The sequence below is a fragment of the Paramormyrops kingsleyae genome, chromosome 2, assembly GCF_048594095.1.
Source record: "Paramormyrops kingsleyae isolate MSU_618 chromosome 2, PKINGS_0.4, whole genome shotgun sequence".
Classification (NCBI taxonomy): domain Eukaryota; kingdom Metazoa; phylum Chordata; class Actinopteri; order Osteoglossiformes; family Mormyridae; genus Paramormyrops; species Paramormyrops kingsleyae.
The window spans coordinates 1,785,706-1,812,926 of NC_132798.1; the positions used below are offsets into that span (position 1 = coordinate 1,785,706).

General features: G+C 41.3%; 1 protein-coding gene across 4 annotated transcripts in view; it reads left to right on the plus strand.

Moving 5' to 3' along the window:
• LOC111842692 (guanine nucleotide exchange factor VAV2-like) overlaps positions 1 to 27,221 on the plus strand; it is a 108,507-nt gene that overhangs the window by 38,048 nt on the left and 43,238 nt on the right. The window lies entirely within an intron of this gene.

Below are 27,221 nucleotides of genomic sequence, written 5' to 3' on the forward strand. Positions count from 1 at the left end.
TAAAGGATATGTAATTATACGTCTCTTATTACGAGTCTATGACCTCAGTAGAGTAGGTGAAAATACTCAGACATATTACAGTTCCTCTTCTGTGAATCGTGTTCAGGCACACTTTAAGATCACGGTCATTATTACGCTATTGATTTTACATTAAAGCTGAAGTTGACTTTGCAAGGTACTCTACCAGATTAAACTGAGTGGTTTCTTATCAGAATGAGAACCTATACATGCTCTTTTCATGAAAGAAATGCTAGACAATAGCAGTGGTCTGCCTATCCTAATAGGTTACATTTCTTTGCAGTTAAAATTGTTTGCCTGATAATATTCTAAGACTCACTTAGTTGCATGTTTCAGCAAAAAGTGAATGAAGAGCAGCGATTGCAGCTCATGGAGTGTAGGGGAAGACAGCCCTCTCCCCGTCAGAGTTTAAGGCATGCTGTTGCCACAGAGCTTAACTATAAATGAGCAAGGTGACGCACCTCACAAAGGCTGGATGAAACGGTTCACGCTGCTTGACTCGAGCTGTCGTGCGTTAACTGTTCGGCATCCCTGCGCAGCTCTCATGAAAAGTATGGAAAACCTCATCCCAGGAAACCAACACAAATTAGTTCCCTTCCTGTCCGCCTGGATCCACAGAGCAGCAGTGCCAGGAAGAGGCCCAGACCTGCTCATTAATATTAATGGCTGCCATTGTCTTATTACTTATTATGAGCCGAGTGGCTCTTGTCACCCCTGTTGCATCACCAGTGAAATATCACCACACAGAATTTTGCCAACATAAACAGTCATGTGACTTGTCTTTTTCGAACACTTTATACTTTACACTTTATTCACAAATTCCAGACACACAAACTCACGAATGCCAGGAATAATGTATCTGTTGACTTACTAAAATACGGCTTTCTGAGTTCTTTCCACTCGCAGACACCTGTCCAGTTTGTGATGGGAAAACAAGCAGCTGAAGTAGCTTCACTCATAGCGCGTCCGTGTTGAAAGTTTATACTGCACCCTGCTTCATGGTTGGGAAACTGGAAGCCAGAAATAAACAGAACCAGCATTACTTGTTGTGCTACAAATCTATACCCCTTTGATTGCATCCGTTTGATGCAGGTTGCTGTCAGTGTCCGACACGCAGCGATATCGATGGTGCAGGTGCAGCCCGGCTTCCCAGTGAGCCCAGTTAATGCCTGACATGTCTATGACCTGTTTCTCATAAACGCCATGCGTCGCACGTAACCTGCAATGCTGCTGCTGCATCCTGATTTCTAAATAGAAGATTTATATAAGGTATTGATTCAGTCATAACAGATTAATGTTTCTGTCAGGAAATCACTTAGTTCTGTGTTGTATGAAGGGAAGCTTTGAATTTTCTATAAAAATGATTTTTCTATAAAACATGGAGAATTGCTGTTATGATGTCACTTCATCGTCTGATGTAATTCAGCCTTGTTAATCAGTGATAGCAATCCTGATGGGCAACCCCCATCCATGTCTGCCATCCTGACTATACAGAAATGACAGATTCCTCTTGCATGCCGTGCTCTTCCTGTCTCCTTTACTTCTCTATACATGAAACTTGTGTTAGAACTATCAATGGACTGCATTACAGCCATCACCATAACAACAAACAAGGCCTGTGTCACTCTAAATGGGACAATTGCACCGGCGATCCCCTGAGAAGGGACAGGAAACACACCTCCTTGGCTGTGGCCATCAGACCTTACTGTTACTGCTAAAAATAAGGGCCAGCATGCTGCATGTCAGTTCCCCTCTAATGAGGAACGTGTCTTGCAGTTATTTATATTCTGACCACCAACAGGCTTGGTTTCAAGCAGATGTTCAGATACTTTGCATGGGTCTCTTCTTCCCTTTCCGTATCAAGCTGAACTTATTAGTTCACTTAGCTAATAGAAGAGGAGAAACATAACAGAGAAGCAGTTATGCTTATGAGAAGGAAACACTCACGTCCTCTTTGTGGAAAGAGAGAGAATAAGTAGAGTTATCAGGAGATGGATTTAACTGAAAGATCCCAGGAGAGCTTCCAACTGTACTCTTAAGCACAGTACTTTGTCTAAAAGGCTTAAATCGATATAATCACTAGCAAGTAAATAAATAAATCCATAAAGTGCCTGAATGCCTGAACTCAGAATGCCTGAACTCAGGAGTGTTGCGTTTCCTTTCTGGACAGCACACAGGTCCTTCAGACGCACCAGCTTCTACAACCAAGTGTTCTTGCCGATTCTCACGTATCAGGAAGAACGTGCATGTTTTTCGATAAGCAGGAGAGACAGAATCAATTATTCATCCGAAACAGCCCATCTTGATGATAATTTTTCTTGCTATGAATAATTGAATGTTAGGCCCCTACCCCAACCCCCCCCCCCACCTGCCTTCTTCAAACACACACACTTTATCACAACCCTAATTGGTCTCGTCCTCATTTTCATGTTGCTGCTGGATTATCAGTGACTGGCTGAGCTGAGCCTGGGCTGTTGCCTGGGATACGTATATAATTATTCTGTGGAATTTGTCCTTTACAGCAGCATAGCTGCATGCTGACACACTGATGTGGGATGACATGCCTGCAGACAGGGGCGTGTAATATTGGACCTGCAACTTGCTTGGTGATAGAAGAACCGGCCTTTTGACTTAAAGTACAAAGTAGCCCCCTGCCATTCTGTTCAATTAGGCTTTAGCAAGATATTAAGTAATAAGATATTAAGTACGAGTCTGCTTCTGATAAAGCACCTGGTGACTAAATCTGTATGCATTGTTTTAAACTATAACAAAAGAGATATTTGTTTTATAATTCAAAACATCCGGTGATCTGGGTAGATATATTTCAGCTTCTGTAAGTATTATTGCAATAGTATGATTAGTATGATGCCACTCTGCATTGGGGAGTAAGAGGACCAGTAAGCAGCCTGTTCCAATAATCACGGTCTGATGACTGGCATTATAGGGAGGCACCCAGCCTGAAAAGGAGCCACCATGATGCATTGTCAAGGGGGAAAGAGTGGAAAATGCCCAGCTGCTTATGAAAATCCCTGACATCAAGCATATGTAATAAACCAGACTCTGTGTACATTTTAATAAAGACCTTCCCCGCTTCTTTAGAGGTGCTGCAAGATTGACAGCATGCTGCTATATTCATGTGTGTCTGTATTTCCTCTGTCTAGTACAAAGGCTTCCTGATGGGTCGATTAAAGACGTAAGTCTGCACTCCTCTCTGCTCTGCTGTTTGAGTCCTGGAGCAACGGCTGCTGAATTCTGGCCCTTTGGTGGCACCTTCGGTGACCTCAAACAAACTGTAATCAGTTGTTTTTGGCCTCATTAGTTATTAATTATTTATTCAATTGAGGTTTTTTTATATATATGACGGCACAAAGGGGTAGTGCAATGTGAACTGTGACTTATACACTTTTCTGAAGTGATCGTCTAGGAAAAGAAAAAGCATCAACTTGGATACAGCTTTATTATCTGGCTTTAAGCAGATGAAATTGCATTCTGGGCTGTCAAAGCCAACTGAGAAACTGTGGCAGAGAGGTGGAACTCATGAATAGTTAATAGTCGTAGGTATTTCTTCCTCTCTGCCTGCTCCTCTGTGTTCATGAAAATTCACAGATGGTTCTGACGAGAATGTGGTTGTTTAGGACAGGTGGGAGTTTCATCGGGTGTAACTCACTGGTGTTTACCTACACTGGGTGTAACTCACTGATGTTTACCTACACTGGGTGTAACTCACTGGTGTTTACCTACACTGGGTGTAATTCGGCGTTTTAACATGTAGTACATAAGGGTGTGCACGGCGGGTTTTCTCTGCAGTTTAGGGAGCAAAATCTCCCTTTGACCCAGAGGGTCGGCGTCATGAGAGGGCATTCACAGGCCATGCCCCCCCCAAATGAGCCATTGCGCCCCCCCGTGCTACCCACAAAGGACACAGTCTTCTATTTTATATCAGTTTAATTTTTTTACAAAGCCATTCATCCTATAACAAGCCGATCTGCCTATCTCTCCCTGGGTCACAGATACGGATCATCTGCTAATCCAAAGCTTCATTACCCCCTAATCAACAACTTTTACTCTTTACCCTGGGCAGTATACCGAATTTTTACCGTATATAGATGTATTTTCTATACTAAATATACAATAATGCAATGCCCTTTATACAGATATACTTTTACTGTGCGTTATTCATTTAGCTCTAAATCACTGACGGCTCACAGGTAAAAAATATTGTTTTTTGCAATTTTTCGTATATTTTATTGAAGGCTAATACTTTTAAGTGAGGGTCTTTTCAACTTTAAATGGTTGTCAGGCTTCTGTTTTTAGAGACATTTACCAAATAGGATCTAGATTTACATTTTAATTTTTTTGTTCATGGACATTCACCTTCTGTTTTAAGAACAGTGTGGAAGCTGCTTTATTGAACCCCTACAACACAGATATAGGCCTAGGCATCATTTATTTTTATACTTATCTTCTGTTTGTAATAATGAACATATATGTAATAAATAGTTATAGCTGTATGCTTGTAAACGGGGTAGGAAACCCTGTAATTGCATTTAGCTTTAAATGCACTGTTTTAATAAAAGTGTTTGTGACATGTCACATGTGGCTTTGACTTAAAATTAAACATTTTGTCCACTTATATATATGTAGAAATGATGCTGGCTAAATACTTTAAAGCCAAATATATCTATATGTATACACACCACACACACACACAGGGGTTGGACAACGAAACTGAAACACTGGCCAAAAATAGTGTTTGAGGTTTTACGCCTGTATGCACGATCAATATCATGTACAGACAAGGGCTGTAACGGTGCACGTATCTGTTGTGTGCCTCTCAGCATTTTCAGTTTGGAATGCTCAGTGAAATCAATTAATTTCTTTCTTGATATGGGTGAAACGTAAATTCACAAGTACATGTTCAACATGGAAAACATCATGCTAATTGTGGCTTTGAGTTGGTTGCAGCTCAGTGTCCCCCCCCACATCACCCCCACATCACTTACATCAGTAGTTTGGGAACATTTTGGCTTCCCAATAAATTATGCTAACAGAGAGAGAGAGAGTAGTTCATAAGATTAAGAATGTCTGTTGGCTCTATTATACCAAACTCAGATCATTTTTCTTGAAATACATCCAATGTGCTAAATGATTTTAGATGACATCATCTGAGTGTCTAAAATGTCCCCACAATGTGGTAAAAACCTGTTATTTTACGTGGTGGGGACCATTTTTTCAGTCCCCACAAGGGGAAATTACATTTCATAAAAATCTGTGACTGCAATCAAAAAACTATAAAAATATGAAAAGACTTGTATTTGGTTTTGTTAGGATTAGAGCTGGGTAGGAGTTAAGATTGTCATTGTTGGGATTTGGTCCCCACAAGGATATGAATACAGGTCTGTGTGTGTGTGTGTGTGTGTGTGTGTGTGTGTGTGTACGTACAGACGTGCACATATATCGTGTCTCGCTATTCTGATGAAAAATATTGGATATCGAGATATGTTTTTTTGTCCATATTGCCCAGCCCAATGTGCCCCCCCCCCCCCCCCCATCAGGTTTTGGGTTGTTGTGCCTGCTTAGAGCAGGATTTGTGTCCGCTTGGATGAGCAGAGCCCTTCAGCCCCACTGGAGAGTGTTTGTGCCACACGTCTCTGCCCAAACTGCTGCCAGTGAATTAATGTGTAATCTTCCTAAATGTCACTCACTTCAGGATAATACCATCTGAATGGAAATGTGCTTCTTGCCAGCTTTGTGGAAATTGTTTGCCTGTTATCACGCTCTCTCCTTCTCCCTCGTTACTCTCTCGCTCATTGCGTACCTGTGGTGATCACAGACAGGCTGCGGGTCGCTGATGGCATACGTAGCATCACAGGATGTTGAGCGAGTGTTGCCGGTGGCTCTCCGTGGTGGTGACAATGGATAATAGTGCCTCATCCGCTCTCTTCCTCATCATACATTATTAAATCCATTTCTGCTCTTATCCGCTGTCCAATTGTTCTGCCTCCACGCTGCTGGGATGCTGCACAATATTGTCCCATAAATAACCAAGTGGAGTAACACAGGAGTAACTCTGAGAGCCTTTCTCTTGTCACACATGATTACAGAATAACATTTTTCTGGCCTCTACGTCTCCGTTGAAAGGAAATGTAAAATAAGCACTATGGCATAATTCTGCAGTTGGAAAATTAATGAATAGATCCAGCTAATAAATTTAACAATTCATATATGGGCCATATCCACAAACCAGCAGAATATAACCTATTGCCTGTGTAAAGGATTTTATTTTGATCATCTGATAGAATAATTATGTTAGGAATGAGAGATGAGGTCTTTGTTTATTGCCTGTAATTTACTTTTCGAGAGCTGACAGATAAGTGTTTGCATATTTGTGTTGGTTGACACACTATGCTCACATGAAACAAAAGAAATATAGAAATCCTTGGGTGAAGTAATCACCCGCCACTTAGTCTCTGGTGTCATGGTGCAATTGGTTTTTCTTAAAGGCAAAGTCAATTTGAAGTAGAATTTTCAAGTGAGAATCAATGCCCCACCTCAACACAACGGCCAGACTTAAGAGGGGTGACGGTGGATTGGATTGAGCTATCAGAGCCTCTGTGTGCTCATTATTAAGTGTGAAAGTTGTGAAAGTATCAGACCCTCGTGAGAAATGCACAGAATGTGATGTTTTGTCTTAATGCTGTGTGTTCTTGTGATTACAGGTTGGCATCAAGAAAGATTTAATTCTTATGTCAGAGCTTGCACGCTGCAACTGCCAGTATTAGATTCATATATACAAACGGTGTGGAATGCCTGCATGCATACAGAGTATTATTTTGGATTATTTCTTGAGAGGAATGAAAGCTTGTCATTTTTAGTAAGAATCTCTGCATCTCTGAGGTCTGTGGGAAGCCACAGAGGACAGAACATTATAAGTGGATATATTATGTTGTGGGTCTAGAAGTGCCCACCTCAGTCTCAAACCCTGAAATAACGAGGAGTTAGGAGCACTTCAGATCATACAGCAAGATCATTGGAGCTGCAATATTTCCGTCATTAGGCAATTTGCATCTCATTTTATGTCAACGGAGAATTTAATTATAGCCGATGTAGGGAGCCATACAGTCAACATATTGCTCACTGCACAAGCCTCAATGAAGTTGGGTAATGGCCCAAATTGAGAAGACCGCTGATGTGTTGAAAATGGGAATGAGAAGCTCATTAATCCTGCTTCTGTGTGTTAGTGGTTGTTTGGCTCAGTTCAGATAAATACACCAGTTTACTGTTATGCTGCAATTTAGTTTCAGAGTGTCGTCTTGGAGCTACTGACAGATTTCTCTGCCACAGAACAAATTACCCAGACTGTATTAAGGAGAAGCTGGTTCCTTGTTGGCTTTTTCTCAAGAGCAGGTACTTAACAGTTCAATAATGTCCCTTCTGCAGGCCTACTTGTCTTTAATGTTCATTTCCCAGTAAGTGACCAGGCTCTGATGGGCATTATGGGAAGTAAGGACTGAGTTGGGCTACTTATGCAGAGGCCAAATGTATGTCATTGTGGCTGGAGCTGCTGTCATGTATGTCATTGTGACTGGAGCTGCTGTCATGTATGTCATTGTGGCTGGAGCTGCTGTCATGTATGTCATTGTTGCTTGGAGCTGCTGTCATATATGTCATTGTGGCTGGAGCTGCTGTCATGTATGTCATTGTGGCTGGAACTGCTGTCATGTATGTCATTGTGGCTGGAGCTGCTGTCATGTATGTGTCATGTATGTCATTGTGGCTGGAGCTGCTGTCATGTATGTCATTGTGGCTGGAGCTGCTGTCATGTATGTGTCATGTATGTCATTGTGGCTTGGAGCTGTTGCACGTCACACATGTCCTTCCTCCTTTCTCTTCCACACTCCTTATAGTGAGCTCCTGTGTAAGTTCACCCCTAAATACCCTTCTTAGATCATTCAAAAGTCAAATGCTTCTCCCAATCCAATTACAGATATTTTTTGCAGTTATGCTTGTTTGATCAAATTAATGTTTTCCCTGGGGTCAATTGCACTGAAGCAAACTTTGTGTGTGCGTGTGCGTGTATGTGTGTGAGGCTCGAGTCTCGTCCACTTTTATTAAACCCTGGTGTTTTCACAAGCCCGAGGGTCCCTCACTATTCTGCCATCAGCTCAGCATCACTACACACAGCTTGCTAGGCCTGGATGCCTTGGGGTCATTTCCAAGAATTCCTTCTTTTTTGTCACTATTAAATACACACATCTTTTTTTGTGGAAGCTGTGAGCAGGCACATCTTCATCGCTTCATGAAATGGTTAAACACTTAATGAAACACATCTGTCACTTTGTAAAAGATATTTCAGAATTAATTATCTCATGTATTAAAGTTATTTTGACTTTGAGTTAGTTGAAATACAAAATATACTTGAGAAAAAGATAATATTGGAAATCTGAGCAAATAATTTACTTTCAATCAAAGACAGATTTCCACGACTGTCACTGCTGATTAATCCAAATGCCCTGAATTGGAGATGCCTGACACCCTCAATTTCTCTTGTGTTTTTTTTTTGATCCACAATTTACAGAATACACTTCTGTTTATGTATCAAGCCAATGATGATGCTGGTTTGCCAGGAATAGGTATCGTCTGTGTGTTCCCTCACCTAACTGTCTGTTTGCTGCTAACCATTCCCCCGCTCAGCTCTCTGTTCTTCTCGTTTCTCTACAAATCCTTTGTCTTCCTCTCTCCCCCTGAAGCCCTCAGGGACGTATTGATTGGTAGGCTGGGGGTGGTTTCCACTCACTAGGGAGACTGAGCTTTTAAAAATGTATGTAAATCATTTCTATCCTTGCACAGGGCACTCATAACATCCTGACATTACAGAGCACTCAACATGTTGACGTTAAGGCACCCTTTTATACAGCTCGATATTGCAGTTATACACTCCCCTACAAATGGGGAAAAGATGTTATGGGACAAAAGGATATATGATAGCTCGATGGCTCAAAGACAGGGTAATAGGGGTGTTCTCTGTCCCTATTTCTCTCTGCATCTGAGTAAGATTTTTAAAAATCAGATTACCATAAGAACTCTGCTACACTCTGCTCTGTTTAATTTGCAGACGATTGGCTGGCATGCCACTGTCTAATAGATGCCATTGGTTTTCTGTTCAGACGCTATAAGATTTGGTTATAGATTCATATTCTTTTTGTTTTCTTATGAATCCGTCCCTCCTTTTCACCATGAAATAGATTCTGAAGTTCACAAACAACAAAAAAAACTTTTCTGAATATATTCAGTATGGTCCCACTTGCACACTGATTGCAATATCAGAATACAAGCTGAAGCTTAAAAAATATAAGCTCAGTTTAATTAAGGCATAGCTGAATTTGCTAACAGAATTCCAGTATAATCTTTGTTCAGTTACACGGGGAGCATCATTCAGCAGGTAATGAGGAGGTGGATCTGCAGGAAGGAGCATACAAATCCAAAGCAGCCAGCTCATTAAATCTCCCAGCAAAGAAGATCAAACAGGTGATACCATACTGGTTTTTTGTTTACTTATGCTGTTCAAGGTGTGTGTGTGTGTGGGGGGGGGGGAGTTGGGGGAGGATAAATTTACCACGTTTGGTTACTTATGGTTAAGATGAGGGCTGCGTTGGGGTTAGGGTAGCACATAGCATTTTTCCCAAAGAAATGAATGACCGGTCCCCACAAAGATATGATTACAGGTCTGTGTGTCTGTGTGTGTCTGTGTGTGTGTGGGTTTGCATAGATCACATTTGAGGTCCAAATTGTCCCCAGAGTGCAGTAAAACCTGAAATTTCCCTACTTTTGGGGACATATTTTGAGGTCCCCATTTGGATAGACTCAGTTTTATAAAAATCTGTGAATGCAATAAAAAAAGTAAAAATGTATTTGGGTTGGTTACTTATGGTTAAGGTTAGGGATGGGTAGAGGTTAAGGGTGTCGTGATTGGGATTAGGGTTTTTCCCATAAAATGAATGGACAGTCCCCATTTAGATGCATGCGTGTGTGCACATTTACGTACATCTGGAGTTGGGGCTGTGTCCCTGTGAATGATGGGAAATAATGAAGGCTTTAGGATCAGAAGCCGGTGAAGGCTTTTGAAAGACAGCATGATTTCCCTTTCAATTTTACTTTCCAACTGTGTCTTTGTGTGGCATGTTAATCTTGTGTGTTTTGTGTGGTATAGTATTTGCAAAAACTGGCCAAAGTCACTTTAATTAGAGTAGGATAGTAAGACTTGGCATCCCTTTATTTAAAACTAGTTCTTAGATTGTGACCACAGAGCTAGTCTTCTCAAAAGATATTTTTTTCTGATTCATGTTAGGATTATGAGCAATAAAAATGATGTGGTAGTTATGGGTGATTTTAATCTACCGGGGATACAGTGGGACATTGTTGCTGGCTCTTCTGAAAATGAACTTGAGATGGTGGAATTAGTACAGGATTGTTTTTTTACTCAGTTTGTTAACACCCCTACCAGGGGAGATGCCATTCTTGATCTTGTTTTGTCTAATAACCAGGACAGGATTGGTAAATTAGATGTTTTAGAACCACTTGACAGTAGCGATCATAACATGGTTAAATTTGAGGTTAAGTTTAGTGCCCGAAGAGCAAAGTCCAAATCAAAAATATATAATGTTAGGAAGGCTAACTTCAATTGTATGAGATTAAAACTAGAAACCGTGAACTGGATGGAGTTAAATAACAAAACTGTTGAAGAGGCATGGGAATTTTTTAAAAGCACATTATTGCAAGTACAAGAGGACTTCATACCTGTTTCTAGCAAGAATAAATCTAGGAAATTGCAACCTAGGTGGTTTAATAGGGACATAAAGTATAAAGTAAGGAGGAAAAGGGCTTTGTTCCAGAGATGGAAAATAACTGATGATGACATAATAAAGCAAGAGTATCTAAATCTACAGGCTGAATTAAAAAATGACATTAGACGAGCTAAAAGGAATGTCGAAAGGAAGATCGCATTGGAGGCTAAGGATGACGTTAAAAGTTTCTTCCAGTATTTTAACTCTAAAAGAGCTCTAAAAGCTGAAATTACTAATCTGCAGGATAGTAAGGGTCTTATAATTGAAAACGACATTGACATAGTAAATGAGTTCAATGATAGTTTTGCACGGGTATTCACTGTCGAGGACACTAGTAACTTACCAGTTCTTATTACTAATTCAACATCGTCTATAACTAATATATATATAACTGAAGCTGATGTTTTGCAAAGCCTAGCTAAGCTCAAAATAAATAAATCACAGGGCCCTGATGGCATCTTACCTATAGTGTTAAAAGAGATGAGGGATATTATTTGCCGACCCTTAACATTACTGTTTCAAAAATCCTTATCTGAAGGTGTGGTACCTTCTGATTGGAAGCATGCCAACATAACGCCCATTTTCAAAAAAGGGGATAGAAGTAATTTGTCAAACTATAGGCCAATCAGTCTAACTTGTATAACTGGTAAAGTTATGGAGGCTATAATCAAAGAGAAAATGGTAGATTACCTGGACTCAAATAACATTTTGAGGGATAGCCAGCATGGATTTAGGAGAGGTAGATCCTGTTTAACAAATCTGTTGGAGTTTTTTGAGGAAGCTACTCAGGAAGTTGATGATAAGAAGGCCTATGATGTCATCTATTTAGATTTCCAAAAGGCTTTTGATGTTGTTCCCCACAAGAGGCTCTCACTTAAACTCAAAGCGACAGGTATTTTAGGAACTGTAGCGACTTGGATTGATAACTGGTTAACGGATAGGAAGCAGCGAGTAGTTATAAGAGGCTCGATGTCACAGTGGGCCTGCGTTCATAGTGGGGTACCGCAGGGTTCAATTTTAGGACCACTTTTGTTCCTAATTTACATAAATGATATAGACACCAATATATACAGTAAACTGGTGAAATTTGCAGATGACACCAAGGTGGGTGGTGTAGCAGATACTGAACTAGCGGCTCAGCAGCTACAGCGGGATCTTAATTTAATTAGTGACTGGGCTGACACCTGGCAGATGAAATTTAACATAGACAAATGTAAGGTACTCCATGTAGGGAGCAGAAATATAAAGTACAGGTATTTTATGGGACCTACTGAAATAAAGGTAGCTGATTATGAGAAAGACCTTGGTGTGTATGTTGATGCTTCCATGTCTCATTCTCGCCAGTGTGGGGAAGCAATAAAAAAGGCCAATAGGATGTTGGGGTACATCTCCAGGTGTGTGGAGTTTAAGTCAAGGGAGGTAATGCTAAGATTATACAATTCCTTGGTGAGACCTCACCTAGAATATTGTGTACAGGTTTGGTCACCATATCTTAAAAAGGACATAGCGGCCTTAGAAAAGGTGCAGCGTAGGGCCACAAGAATGATTCCTGGTCTTAGAGGAATGTCATACGATGAAAGGTTATTTGAGCTAAATCTGTTCAGCCTCAAGCAAAGGAGACTGAGGGGGGACATGATCCAGGTCTATAAGATTCTAACAGGTTTGGATGCTGTTCAACCGAATAGTTACTTCAGCATTAGTTCAAATACAAGAACTCGTGGCCATAGGTGGAAATTAGCGGGAGAACATTTCAAACTGGATTTAAGGAAGCACTTCTTTACACAGCGTGTAGTCAGAGTATGGAATAGTCTTCCTGATAACGTAGTGCAAGCTGAATCCTTGGGTTCCTTTAAATCAGAGCTAGATAAGATTTTAACAACTCTGAGCTATTAGTTAAGTTCTCCCCAAGCGAGCTCGATGGGCCGAATGGCCTCCTCTCGTTTGTATAGTTCTTATGTTCTTATGTTCTTATGTTCTTAACCCATTTTATAAGTACAGTAGAGGTTCTATTTATATTTACATTTATATTTATTTAGCTGACCCATTTGTCCAAAGTGACGTATAAGTCAAATAGCACACTACAAATCAAATAGCACACCCCAAATCAAATAGCACACTACAAATCAAATATTACACTACAAATGAAATAGCACACTACAAATCAAATAGCACACCACAAATCAAATAGCACACTACAAATCAAATAGCACACCACAAATCAAATAGCACACCGCAAATCAAATAGCACACTACAAATATACATCTGTCAAACAGGTGACTAGGTATAAGTGTAGCTAGGCTGAGCTTCCAATGAATGTCCAGTTACAAGTTTAACCAGATCAGATTTGGATCAAAACATTTTGGTATTTATGCTTTCCACTGAACCTAGAGGGAAACCTGTTCAAGAGAATATTGCAGAATCCAAAAAAATAGGTTTCTATGTTGTAACTCACAGTGTTATGGGGATAATCTCTGCTTAATCTCATTCAGAACCCATGCTGTTTTTTCAGCTTCAGTTAGTTTTATTAGGTCTACTCAGACAAAAGTTCATCTTGTCCTTTGCGTTTTTGTGAGAGTGATTACTGGAATGGCCATGTGATTGCCAGCAACAAATGGTCCATGTCTTACAGATATCAGGACCTCCGTGTGCTTAGAGACGACCTTGACTGTGAGCATAGAGTGTATGGGACAGACGGGGGAGAGGCCACCAAGCCTTCTTGGGAGATTCATTGTGGAGGGAATTAACCTCCCCTTCTCATAATCCCACTCACATTCATCACACTAGTTCTCTGGCCCTACCGGAATTAACACTCTGATGGGCACCCAGGCAGGGGCTACTGCTCCAGCCTGTGGGAGCACAGATCTAATCCACTGCCAGGATGATGGATGCCAGAGTGAGGTGGCAGGGATGGGCACAGGGAGATGGGAATCTGGAGGAGGGCTGGTGGTGATGATCTCACAGCCCTACAGACCTCCTCTGGGAAACATGGGAACACAACTGGAGACATAAATCTGTTACAGATCTTGGTGGTGGGTTACCATGACCATACAGTACCACTGGAATACCTTTGAGATAATGGTGGAGAGCTTTGAGTGGTCTGGGTTTAGAGGTGATAATGTATGAGGGTTAAAGGTTGGCTCATCCTTTCCTGCAGCACCTTCAGCAAAGTACAATGATCAGCCTTGAAGGGCTACTGGGACGTGTAAGCTGCTGTGTATGATATACAAGGATTTCTGTGCCAGCGAAATAACTTCAAATCATTACAACAAGAATTGAATGATTAAATCTGGGAAAGAACAGTGTTCAGCCTCATTATCACCATAATGAAGGGTCTGGCTTCATGTTGCCCTCCACTTCCTACTGCTGGGACTGCCTGTCTGTATAAGAGGAACGGCATCTGACCCAGCTTCCGTTGGGATGCTTCTCTTTTGTGTGTTTGACCCTGTTCCTCTCTCTGGCCTCACCACAAATCACGTCTAAACCGCCGCCTGCTGTAGTCGCATAATGAAAGAAGAGCATCTGGAAAGAGGAAGGCGGATTGAACCTCTTTTATGGAAATTTTCATTGCTTTAGACAGATCTTAGCAATGCCCGTTAAATTACTGTGGGACTTGGACTTATTACTTGTTAGACTTGTTATTATTACAAGACAGATTGTGTTTAGTGTAGCCGCTGTAGCGTATCTTTCATCACTCTTCTCACCTAGTAAATCTTGTCTCTTGTTTTATTTTGATTACCCATTTGTATGTAGTTGTTTGTTTAGTCTCGTTAACTGATCTAAAACTGGATCTAGGCAGAAATGAAGATTAATGCACACATGCGCAATTTGCTTTAAATGCTGTCATTTAAAGAATTACAAAAATGCAAAACCAAAAGTTCTGGATTTCAACAGAAAACGTAATAAAACATTTATGCATTAGGAATGTTTATCTGTAGTAACGTGTAAGAGATGATGTATTTGGCCTAGAGAGACAGTTACACTAGGAGTTATATAAAGGATACCTTTTAACTCCATCTAATAGCTTTGCACAAGGCATCCCAATAGGGTCACAAAGTGGAAGCCTAAAGCTGGCTGATGCTGGAAGCTGGCAATTTTCTCTCGCTGTCACTGTGATATTGATGATGAGTACAGAGGCTTCCGATCACTTCTGAAAGTAAACATGCTTGTTAGGTAACAATATCTATTGTTTTTTTTTTTTTTTATGTGCTTCCTCTACTCATTTCTGGGTTTCATCCACAAATCAAATGCCTCTTGTGATAAGTGCAGTGAGCTGGTTAGGCAAAACAACTGACTGGCAGCCAAAATTAATTCAGGTGTTAATCACACTCATTCATTTATGACCAGTTTTCCTGATAACCATTAGGTGTGGTTTGCAGTATGTGTAGAACGTGTAGCTCTCTGGATATCTTCAATGGAGCACTCTCCCACATTAAATTACTGAGTATGCTTTACTGATCTGTAAAATTGTGTGATTTCCCCCACTGATCACAAGTGTTAATAAAGTCACGGTGATTAAAGATTTAAAAGAGCATTATGGCTAATCTCAGGAGTTTTCCAGGGGTGCTTAATGGTTTGAATTTATTTTGCTGAAGGTCATACAAGATATGCAGATCATTAATACTCAGTTTGTTAAAAAGGCATCCATGTTTTATGAAGGACTTGGCTCATTGAAAGGAGAGTGTAAGACGCTTACTGGTGCAGTCAGAGATCAGGCTTTACAGTCTGTAGGTCAGGGAGCCATCGTGTTCAGATATGGTGTACATTTGTTTCATCAATTATTTTTTATTGGTATGAGTTCCTCTGATGTTTAACTGTCCTGACCCTGTTGGGTGCTATTATTAAAGGGCAGAGATTGTTGTAGTGTCCGCTCTCTCTTACCAGTGTCTCATCTGATTAGATCTCAAAGCGCAGGGTCCCAGCCTACTGTTGGATCCATAGCTGTCACATAACATTAATAGTAACCGTGTTTCAATGTGTGATGTGTAGCTGCAGGCTGACTGAGCTGAAAGCAAGTGTGAGGGTGACTGTGCATGTGGGTGCAAGTCCATAAATGGGGCTGCTCCATGTTGACAATGCATTTCTTAACATCCAATGAAAAAGAAGTGAACATCATAATAATTAAAGCACATTTTATTTTTACTGTTATTTTTTTAAATTCAGTTCTGTTTGTCATCGTATTTGGTTCCTGGTTAGTATTAAAGTCTATGTAAGTGCCCTTGGGTACTTTATTGCCACGCACCTTAGGACACAGTTTTGAAATATTTAACAAGCGTTAAATATTAAGAGTTCTTTGGTTAATCAGAATGAGGCCTTGAATAAAAAGGCTGAGAGCCAGTTACCTGATTCCTCATGTAATTTTCCAGTTGAGGTAAAGGGAGCAAGAGCAGGTGGATCAGTGAAAACCTGATTCAGGTCCCATATCAGTTTGGGTTGGGGTGGCATTTCTTTTGGAAACCTCTGTTGCTGAAATTAGAGGAACATCTGTTTAATCTCTAATTTGAAAAGTATAAATGAGAACAACCTCAATATTTTCTTGGGCAGAAACATGACAACAAGGGCCTCAAGCTCGCTACCATGCTACAGCGTAGTGTTTTGTTAATTAATCTGCAGTATGAGCACCCCAGGAGCAGTACTGCCTCTGCAATGAAGGCAATCATTTAAAGTACTTTTAATTAGACTCTCTGTAATGAGACAGGTGGAACAAGAAAAGCCAATTACTAAATTGTTGCTACTGAATTACTGTTCTTCCTATCAGGGGATAACGGACTTTAGACATGCTGGTTTTCCACATTTGTAGGCATAGTGGGAGATGTTCCTCCACCACATAGTCCAGCAGTCCTACAGCCTGGAAGCTGAGCTCAGATTTGGTTCACACGTTTCTTTAGATGGAGATGTATCCATGTGGGAGATGGTCCTTGAGGAGCGAGGCCACCCCACTGCATAAACTGAGAACTGAAGAAAAAGCTTCCCTCTCAGGCCTGAACATGCTTCATCTTTGTTGTCCAGCTTCCTCTTCCATGTATATGGAGTGTGGAAGCTGGAGTGTGTCTGAGGAACTATAGAAAATGTGACGGTAAATGGTGAGGGGGGGGGGGCATTCTGGTGTTCCTCTGGCCCCCGTTCAGGCTGCTGTCCCCTAACTTTATTGGGACAAGAAGCCTGTGGCAGCATTTCTTTGGAATCCCCGTTTTGGTTTTCATTGCATGCAGACTGTCGCTTTGCCGTTAGGGATGCTGGCTTAATTACACTGACCTATTTTTGGGACAAGACAGGGACAAGGTGTCCTCCTCACTTGGCTGTAAATGCAATGATTATCATGCTGTGGAGGCAGTTTATACAAAAAGAGGCACATCAACAGACAAATAAATAAATGTGTGAATATGCAGGATAGTGGTTGAACAGTTATGCTGCTGTACGTCCATAGTTTTGTTTCATGTGCTCATGTAATCAGTGTTTTATTTGTTTCTAGGATAAAATCCTCATAAATGGATCTGTTTATAGACTACTGTAAAAGACAGCAGGACACACTGGTGACGCATTTTGTGTCACTGAATGGCTTTTGGCAGTAATTGATTAGGGAAATTAAAAAATGTGCAGCCTGATTTATAGTGACCAGGAGAGAGGGGCTGCTTAAACCGGGGTCCTCAAAACAATGTTGTCTGAGGAGGTTACTGCTGTCATTTGGTTTATGGTAAAAGTGTCACATTTTAGGGAAATCCACCAATTTTAGGTCATCTGGTTTGTTGCAGGCAAGGCTATAGTCATAGACCTATTTCCCTATACCAGTAATAATTTTGCCCGAAAAATGCAAAACTGCAATATCTTTTTTATTAAAGGCAATTACCAGAATATGCTTATTTATTTAGCTGATGCTTTTGTCCAAAGTGACATCCAAGTGAGGATCACAGAGCATGGTCAGCCAGTTCCCCTGGTGCAGCCGGGGTTAAGGCAGGCCTGGGCAGTTATTTTGGTGAGGGGCAAACTGAGTTTCACTATGTCAAAGGGGGCCATTTTTTCCTGATTATTTTCATGTCCCATGAAAGCTTTAATAATAGACTTGTTAGATTTTGCTAGATGATTATTATTAATTCAAAGAAAGATTTGTAGACAAAAATCTGTTTATTCATAGAAAACAAATAGGTCAGGGCAGGTGAAGCTATTTTGTACAAAATCGTTCAGGAGGAAAAGGGCTTCTGTTCCGCAAATAACTAATGATGCTGGAGTATCTAAGTCTACAGGTTGAGTTAAAAAGTAATATTATACTCACTAAGAGAAATGTCGAAAGGAAAATTGCATTAGAGGCTAAGGATGACATTAAAACTTTCTTCCAATATTTTAACTCCAAAAGAGCTTTGAAAGCTGAAATCACTAATCTGCAGAATAGTAAGGGCCTTATAAATGAAAATGAAATCTATATAGTTAATGAGTTTATTGATTGTTTTGCACGGGTATTCACTGTAGAAGACACGAGTAACATACCGACCCTTATTCCAAATCCAGTGCCGTCTTAGACCAATGTAGTGTAGCACTGGCGAGATGGTTCCGTTGAGCATGTTGGGAGATGTTGTCAGTAGCCCCTGTGTTACTGTTAGTGTTAATACTTGTGTTGTATTTCCCGAGTGTCACGTGAACCTCTAAGTGTGTTTCTATGTGTGATCCTGATGTGTCCTTAGCCATTGTGTAATTATCCTACCATGTGTGAGCTTTCCTGGATATTGTGTAACCTCCCCACGCTTGCCTGCTGTGTTATGGTTGCTTGAATGCGGTCCTTGTAAGAACTACAACTTCACGTTATTGTGTTCCCAGTTGCCTTTATTCACCACTGCCACAATGCTTGGTGTGCCTGGCACCACAATATATGTATTGTGAAGCTGATGTGCTACAAACCCAGCCAAGCTCAAAATAAATAAATCACAGGATATGGGCTTAATATCTTATCTATAGTTTTAAAATAGATGAGGGATATTACTTGCCGACCTTTAACGTCACTATTTCAGAAATCCTTATCTCTTGGTATGATGCCTTCTGATTGGAAGCATGCTAATATAACGCGCATATTCAAAAAAGTGGATGGAAATAATCCATCAAACTATAGGCCAATTAGTTTAACTTGCATAACTGGAAAAGTAATGGAAGCTATAATCCAAGCAAATATGGTGGATTGCCTGGATTGAAATAGCATTCTGAACATGAACATGGATTTTGGAGAGTAGATCCTGTTTAACCTATGTGAGTTCTTTGAGGAAGCTACAAGAGAAATTGATCACAAAAAGGCCTATGATGTTATCTACTTAGATTTCGAGAAGGCCTTTGTTGTCCTCCACAAACGACTATAGGTTACTCTAGGAGCAGAGATTTTAGGGACTGTTGCAGTTTGGATTAAAAACTGGTTAACAGGAAGCAGCGGGTAGTTCTTAGAGGCACAATGTCTCAGTGGGCCTGCGTTCATAGTGGCACACCCCACAGTTCAATTTTAGGACCATTTTATTCCTAATTTACATAAAGAATATTACATAAACAATATAGGGACATGATCCAAGTATATGAGACTCTAACAGGTTTGGAAATAGTTACTTCAGTGTTCAAAGCACTTCTTTGCACAGCGTGTAGAGTATGGAATATTCTCCCGCTTATTGTAGTGCAAGCTAAAACCTTGTGTTCCTTTAAATCAGTGCTAGATACAATTTTAAAAACTTTAAGCTATTTTCTCCGAGCAAACTTGATGGGCTGAATGGCCTCCTCTCATTTACAAATTTCTTGTGTTTTTATTGTTCCTCTTGTGACCCTGGGCATAGTTCCTTGTCATTCTACATATGATGCTGTATCAAACTAAGCTCCCTAGAAGGCTGGTGTTAAAATTCTAGTAACTAATACCTAGTCGGCTATTTTGCGAATTCTTGATTCTTCAGTTTTGGTCAAACATTGAAGGAGGTCTCTATTGAATTCATTTTGTGAGAGAAGTATTAAACAAAATTTTGAAAACCGCAAGCAAATTATTAAATATCAATATGAAAATATTCATTGCAAATATATAGATATATAAAAACAGGATCAGATGTTTTTCTTCTTTTCGTTTTGCTTCTGAAACGAGCAAGTAGAAGTGTAGGTTCCCCCCCTTTTAAGCCCCCCCCCCCCACTTGTTAAAAAAGGGCCAAAAGGCAGAAGCAGAAGAACATTCCAGGAGGAAGAAAAAATTCTCCCACTGCTTTGCATGTCATGGTATTCCAGTTCATTCCTTATTACCTTCAGCTTGCATATCGAGGATTCATTACAGCTATTTCAAACAAATCCGGACACATCCTAAATATTCAAAGAGATTTGGGAAATAATGCAGGCACACAGAAATTACAGGTCTCCCCTGTAATTATGCGAGAGGCTGGCTGATTATCTGTCACCCAAACCCAGAACAGAAATGTGAAGTAAACACGTCTGGAGGAGGACATCTCAGTGACCTGATGGAGCTGTCATCCAGGAACTCAAGTTTGTAGCATGAATGAGAGAAGCCTTTGATTTTTTTGCAGATCTCTGTCTGTGAATTGTCTTTTTTTTTATTACGGATGCTCCCAATATGATTAGCGATGCTCTAACCATCCCTAATCATGGTGATCATGCTTGAGTGGACTTTTAGACCTTGTAACTGAATTCTCAGTAGTATGCAAACGTACGCAAACTAATTATTGTGTTTTTTTTTACTTCAGTGATTATATTCCTCGAAGATGTTGTTAATTGTTTAGAACAGAAAATAACAGGAGTAAACGACCTGTTCAGCATCTTACTACAGCACAGAACCAGTCTGCCCAGTTGCCCTGACCCCCAGCTGAGAACACAGTCAGTCATTCCAGCAGTGACATCACAATGGTGCATGGACCACAGAAAGGGGCTTGAATGGCTCCGCTATCTTCCAGAATCTAAAACCTGATGCAGTGAAGGGAGTATTGGGAGGCTTTGTCTATAAGGTTTCATTGGCTGGACGCAGGATTTGTTAACTAGTCCATCAAGAGAGATTGCTTTAGACAAATAAGTCTAGCTGTTAAAATGCACAAATGTATCCAATGGATTACTTGTATTTTTACATTGGCTTGAATTCTTACATTTATTTTTTTACCTCTTATCTCCTGAGCTTGTGATGCATGATACATTGGGGGGGGGGGGATTATCCAAATCTAGCTGTGGATGTGAGCTTCTCATCTGAGTCATTCGATTTGATAAGGCGTAAGGCATGCAAAATCTTATCTGATTGTGTGTGTGTTGTGTGAGTGTGTGTGTGTGAGTGAGCACGCACGCATGCACGCACACAGGTTTATAATTATATCTTTGTGGGGACTCTCCAGTCATTTCTGTGGGGAAAAATCTTATCCCAGCATGAGGACCTTAACCCCCACCCAGCCTTAACCTTAATCATAGGTAACCAAACTAAATACGAGACTTCTGCCATTTTTAGTTTTTTGATTGCATTTGCAGATCTTTGTGGGGACCTGAAACATGGTCCCCACAATGTCAAAATAACATGTTTTTAATTACATTGTGGGGAACATTTGGTTTGAATACATTTTTGTATTTATCGGGACTCTCCATTCATTTCTATGGGAAACACCTTAATCCCAACAATGACAACCTTAAATCCTACCCAACCCTAACCTTAACCTTAAGTAACATAAAAGACTTTTGGCATTTTTAGTTTTTTAACTGCAGTCACATATATTTATAAGATTGAATTTCCCATTGTAAATACACCTCCCCCCCCCCCCCCCCCCCCCCGCCACACACACACACACACGCATTTAGTGATTCTTCTGTTTCTGTTTGTCTGTTCTATCCATTTTATTTATTGAGAAACCCAATGTTGTCTGTTTGTTTAGTTTCAAATGCTGGCCTTGGCTGTTTTGGTCCCCGAGAACTGGAATCGTTTTGCTTTTGGAGTTGCCTTCAAATGAAGGACTGGACAAACTTTATAAACATTGCAAAGCCCAAAGGCATCCAGGAATTTCTCATATCTGCTTAATTGTGTGGCAACATTTGGAGATGTTGCTGTGTCAGCTCAGTGAGGGCTCCTTGCGTCCCCCCCCCCCGCTGGATACGAATGGGTGGGGCCATCACTGGACCAGCGTTACTGCGGTCTGTGTGTTTGGACAATGGATAAAGCCGCCTGTGTATGGGGTTGTGCGTGTGCCCCCCCAGGGACCAGTGTGTGGGTGTCGGTGGGGGGAGGTCCCCTCTCTCCCACCCTGGCCACGCAGCCCGCTCGGTCCATGTCAGATTCCAGTGAATCATGCAATACCTCATTCCAGTGAATGGCCTCATTTGAATTTTGGAAATTAAACTGTTCTGCTTTCCATCACTGGACAAATGGGGGCAGCTTCTGGGATCCCGTGACCCCCGATCCCTGAACCATTTAGCACCACAGCTTCTAGAGTAGCCTTTTCAGAAGGGGCTTGAGGAGCCCTGCAGCACCGCCTGACCCCGAGAGCACCCCATCTCCGATCCACCCCGTCTCCGATCCACCCCGTCTCCGATCCACCCCGTCTCTGGTCCACCATCACATGGTTCTCCTTAAATGCTCAGTGAAAGGCGCAGCAGCCTCTGGCGTGTCTGCGATTATAACCTGTTATAACATGCAGTATGGGGGATTGTTGCCTGAGATTATAACCTGTTATAACATGCAGTATGGGGGATTGTTGCCTGAGATTATAACCTGTTATAACATGCAGTATGGGGGATTGTTGCCTGAGATTATAACCTGTTATAACATGCAGTATGGGGGATTGTATGGGCAGCATCATGGCCTCACGTCTCCAAGGCCGTGCGACTGATTGCTGCCCTGTTCTGTGTGTGAGGAGCTGGCATTCTCTCTGTCTGTATCTGGGTAAACTGTAAAGCAATATATGGTCACAGCAAGGACTTAGACAAGCTGGAGCATGCAGCGGGCATGCTCCAGCTTGTCTAAGTCCTTGCTGTGACCATATATTGCTTTACAGTTTCTAGGAAAATAGATAATACACAATATACACAATATATTCACTCATAATTCACTCATAATTCTCATCTACTGCTTGAGCAGAAAACCTTTTAATAAAGTAAAATCCAGGACTGAACGTCCACTTGATTGAAAGAAGCTTGGTCTGGCTTTCTTGTCACAATATCCTTGCATGTTCTCTTTGACCAAATGTGCACAAATGTATTTCCTATAAACAGCAATAAAAAGGTCCAGCGCCCTAGGCCGCAGTTAACCGGTGGAATGTTTACCTTAAAAAATGAACACAAAGCTAAAGGAACTTCATTTAGAACCACTGGGAAAATACAAAAATATATTCTGCTGGAGGGTGACATGTTTAAATGGGCACAGCAGTGGACCCCGGTAGACAATACTGCATTACCTCATTATGCCTTGAATCCCTGGCTGGTTTGCTTTTTATCCATTAACTTGTTGGTATGGATAGTCTCTCAGTTGCCATAGTGACAAAACAGTATCATGCCTAGCAGTTTAGCCTGCTGTTTAAATTCGAAACAACTGCCTTAATGCAGGGACATAAGCCTCGTCTCCGATCTCTGCTGTTTTCTGGGCTGTGGAAACCACCCTGTCTCTCATATTATTATTATTATTGTTATTATTATTATTGTTGTTGTTATTTAACATAAGCAGTAAGGTTGCAGGTTCCTATGTACATCTAAATGTGGGTGATGTGTGGCTCAGCAGGTTAAGACTCTGCCTGTGATCAGAAGGTTGTCCCAAATCCCAGGGCCAGCACAGCAGTGTCATTATTGAGCCCTTGAGCCAGGCCATTAACTCCCATTGTCTCTGGGATTGGCTACTTTCTCAATTGTACATTGTTTTGCATGAAAGCATCTGCTAAATACATAAAATGTACTTCTTAACTAGACACAAAATGTGTGTGTGTGTGTGTGTATGTGTGTGTGTGTGTGTGTGTGTGTATGTGTGTGTGTGAGCGGTCCCCATAAGGATATGTTTACCCTACTGTGTGTGTGTGTGTGTGTGTGTGTGTGTGATGTACAATCTGTCTAGTGTTTGCTAAGAAATCCACACTCTTGAGATATGGGAAATCAGTTGCAAAAGCAGTTGGAAATTCATGGTTTAATGCATAGGTTGGTGCATTTTGAAAAAGATGGATGGCAGTGAGGCGTGGATTTACCCCAGGTGACACACATAATGGTGTGTTAATCAATCCCGTTCTCCCCCCACAGAGCTGCGCAGCTCCATCTTCATCAATATATAAACAGGAAACTCTTGCAAATATATTGAAAAGACTTAATTTGACGAAAAGCTCAGATAATTGGAACCTGCATCATAGAGCCCATCTTTGGTACTTTCAGGCTGATGTGCCATTAAGTGCCAAACAAAATGAGGTCACATATCTGAATTTAGAAAATGCAAATGGACAGACCACCTCAGAACACATGGTAGATGTCAAAGACTAGTGGATTTCAGGAGAACACTGGCCTTTGTGTTGATGGCTTCAGTTCCTCTGGGGCCAAGACCTGAGTTTTTGAAAAGCAGTTGGATGAAGAGGGATTTGCCTGGTCAACACAAAGTGGGGAAGTTTCTGGTCTTTATTTAGAAATTTTCCAGATTACTAGGTCAGCAAGTCAGATGTAATGTACTGCAACAGTGTAGCAAACAAAAAGAAGATACAGTCTGGGCATAAACATCTAAATTTAGGACATGCGACTGGAACGACCACCTCAAATGCATTAGATAACAGAGAGGGATGAATTTCGTTGGCCTTCGTTGGTTAAGAAGGAAGTCCATCCTGGCCATTGATTTATGTGCTGTAGCATCTCTGCTGTGACATGCCAGTAACTTCGAGGCAGCAGAACATTCTGATCTCTTACAGAATACAGCCATAAGAGATGTAGAGGAGCGAGACATTCCTTCCCTGTAGCACTGAGCAACTCTTGATTTAATCCCTGGTATGCCTGAAATTAGCAAATATACTGTATATTCATGCCAAGTGAATGTCCCGGTCGGGTCACCAAATAATGTGATTATAGGTAAGCATGAGTCATGCCTGGCATTTCGCTGGTTTTGTTTATAGTGTCAACTGATGTTTTGTATTTTCTAAACATTTTTTAAAGCAGATTAATTATATGGCTTCATACTGCTTACTATAGCCCACTGAAAATTCAGGGCGGCCTGTGCTCACTTGATATTTGCTCTTGGTGATACTTGCGTGGAGATGGAAGTTAAGTTCTTGATGCATATTGACATGCTATGAATTGCTTAGTTGTAAAAAGGCTTCATTTCATCCTATGTGCTTTTAGATATATTGACAGGAATCTCTCAAATCTTTTATCATCAGTGGAACAAGAAGTCACCGTGTCTTTGAGATGGCGGAATGGAAGGTTACTTTGGATCAGCCCAGCTCCACGATCATGGGAGATTTCTGCTTGACTAACTGTGTCTCTCTACTGACCTTATAATTGCATTTATTTGCCAATACTAAAAAACAGTCAGGTCAAGGGAGACGATCTTATCTTGAGATATTGTCACAAGTAACATTAAATGACACTGAATGAGATCTTTGATTAAAATTTCATGATAAGTAAATTGTATGGTTCAGCGATCAGATCAAACGTCAGTTCTTCTGTTCAGCCATTGTTATCATCATTAGTTCTTAATTCGATTCCTTGACTATTTCAAACTGAATGCCAAAACAAAATTATCGTAAATCTGCATATAGTCTGTGCTTTAAATCTGTGTCTTTTCAGATTGTGTTTGAATGTTTCTTCTCCCCAATAAGACCAAGTGTTCCGTTTTAAAGAAGCCAGCTGATTCGTAGAGGGCCCTATTTTCCCTCATCGGTGAAGACACTGGTTGGTTGTCCATAACTGCACTCACACTGGGTCCATCTGCATCAGCACATATGAGAGCCTGTCTGCTATACACACTGCAGCTGCTCCTGTTTGCAGCCTGTAGACTTTGCCGGTCTTTTGTGCCACATTTAATTTTTAATCGACAGCAGTCATCTTTGCGGTAGCTTCTGGCCCCGTCTGCATCCCCCAAGACCATCTAGGCTGTGGCCTTTGATGAGAGGAGCGACGCCTTTCCCCCAGTAAAGGTCTGCATGCTGTTTTAATCACCGCTATGCAGCACTAGCTGCTATGTGCTCATTAGCCTTGGCGGTGGATGGAGGCCCATGCTGGGAGCAGCTTCTGATGAGCTAAATGCAAAGGGCTGCCACTGGTGCCTATCCCTGCTCATTGTGCTCCAGTGGAAGAAGGGGAGTCCCCCATTTAGCCAGCCCCCCCTTCCCACGGTGCTCATAAGTCACCCATCACCCTGCTTTTGTGATCCTTTTGCCTTCTATTAGCTTGCTGAAGCCAAATGGCCTCCTCTTTGCTCATTTTATTTTGTTTTTGGTTTGTCAGAAACGCCAGCAGTCATCTAATTATGCTATGATCATGCAGAGTCAGCTTTAATCAGAGCACAGTAGTGACTCTTGTTCTTGTAAACACTCTGATTAGGCTCTAAATCATGTCATTGTACCTTGTCAGTGGAGAAAGATTGACACTTTCCTCAACATACCAGCCAGAATGATTGCTCACTTTTGGGTCAGTGTGTACTGCTGTCAGTGTGCTGTGACCTTTGGGTCAGTGTGCTGTGACCTTTGGGTCAATGTGTACTCCTGTCAGTGTGCTGTGACCTTTGGGTCAGTGTGCTGTGACCTTTGGGTCGGTGTGTACTCCTGTCAGTGTGCTGTGACCTTTGGGTCGGTGTGTACTCCTGTCAGTGTGCTGTGACCTTTGGGTCGGTGTGTACTCCTGTCAGTGTGCTGTGACCTTTGGGTCGGTGTGTACTCCTGTCAGTGTGCTGTGACCTTTGGGTCAGTGCATTTTCCTCACGCACGGCAGGAAGCCTTCCTGAAAGAAGTAAGGACTGGTTGCCTGTAGGACTGTAAACATGTCAGGCTATTCTCCTAATGTCTCAGCTACTGTCTTTCCTCCCAGCGCTTTGGAGCTAATTTGGTTAGCAAACACACACACACACATACACACACACACAAACCCATCTTTGCAGGGACCATCCATTCATGTCTATGCGCTTAACCCTAATCCCAACAATAACCTTAACCTTTACCTTTACCCAGCCCTAGTCTTAACCATAAGTAACAAAACAAAATACAGTGGTACCTAACTCATTAGAACTCAAAGTTCTTAAAAGTCGAACCAACCACTTCGAAAAAAAATTACCTAGAGCTCGATCTGAATCTCAGAAGTCAAACCGTGAACGCCGCCCTAAGATAACTTGCACGCGCGGGGAAATGAGTCACGCGGCACGTCTCTCAGCGGAAACAAAGGGTAAAGCTTCAGTCTCAGCCTCTCATTCACAATTTAATATTAAT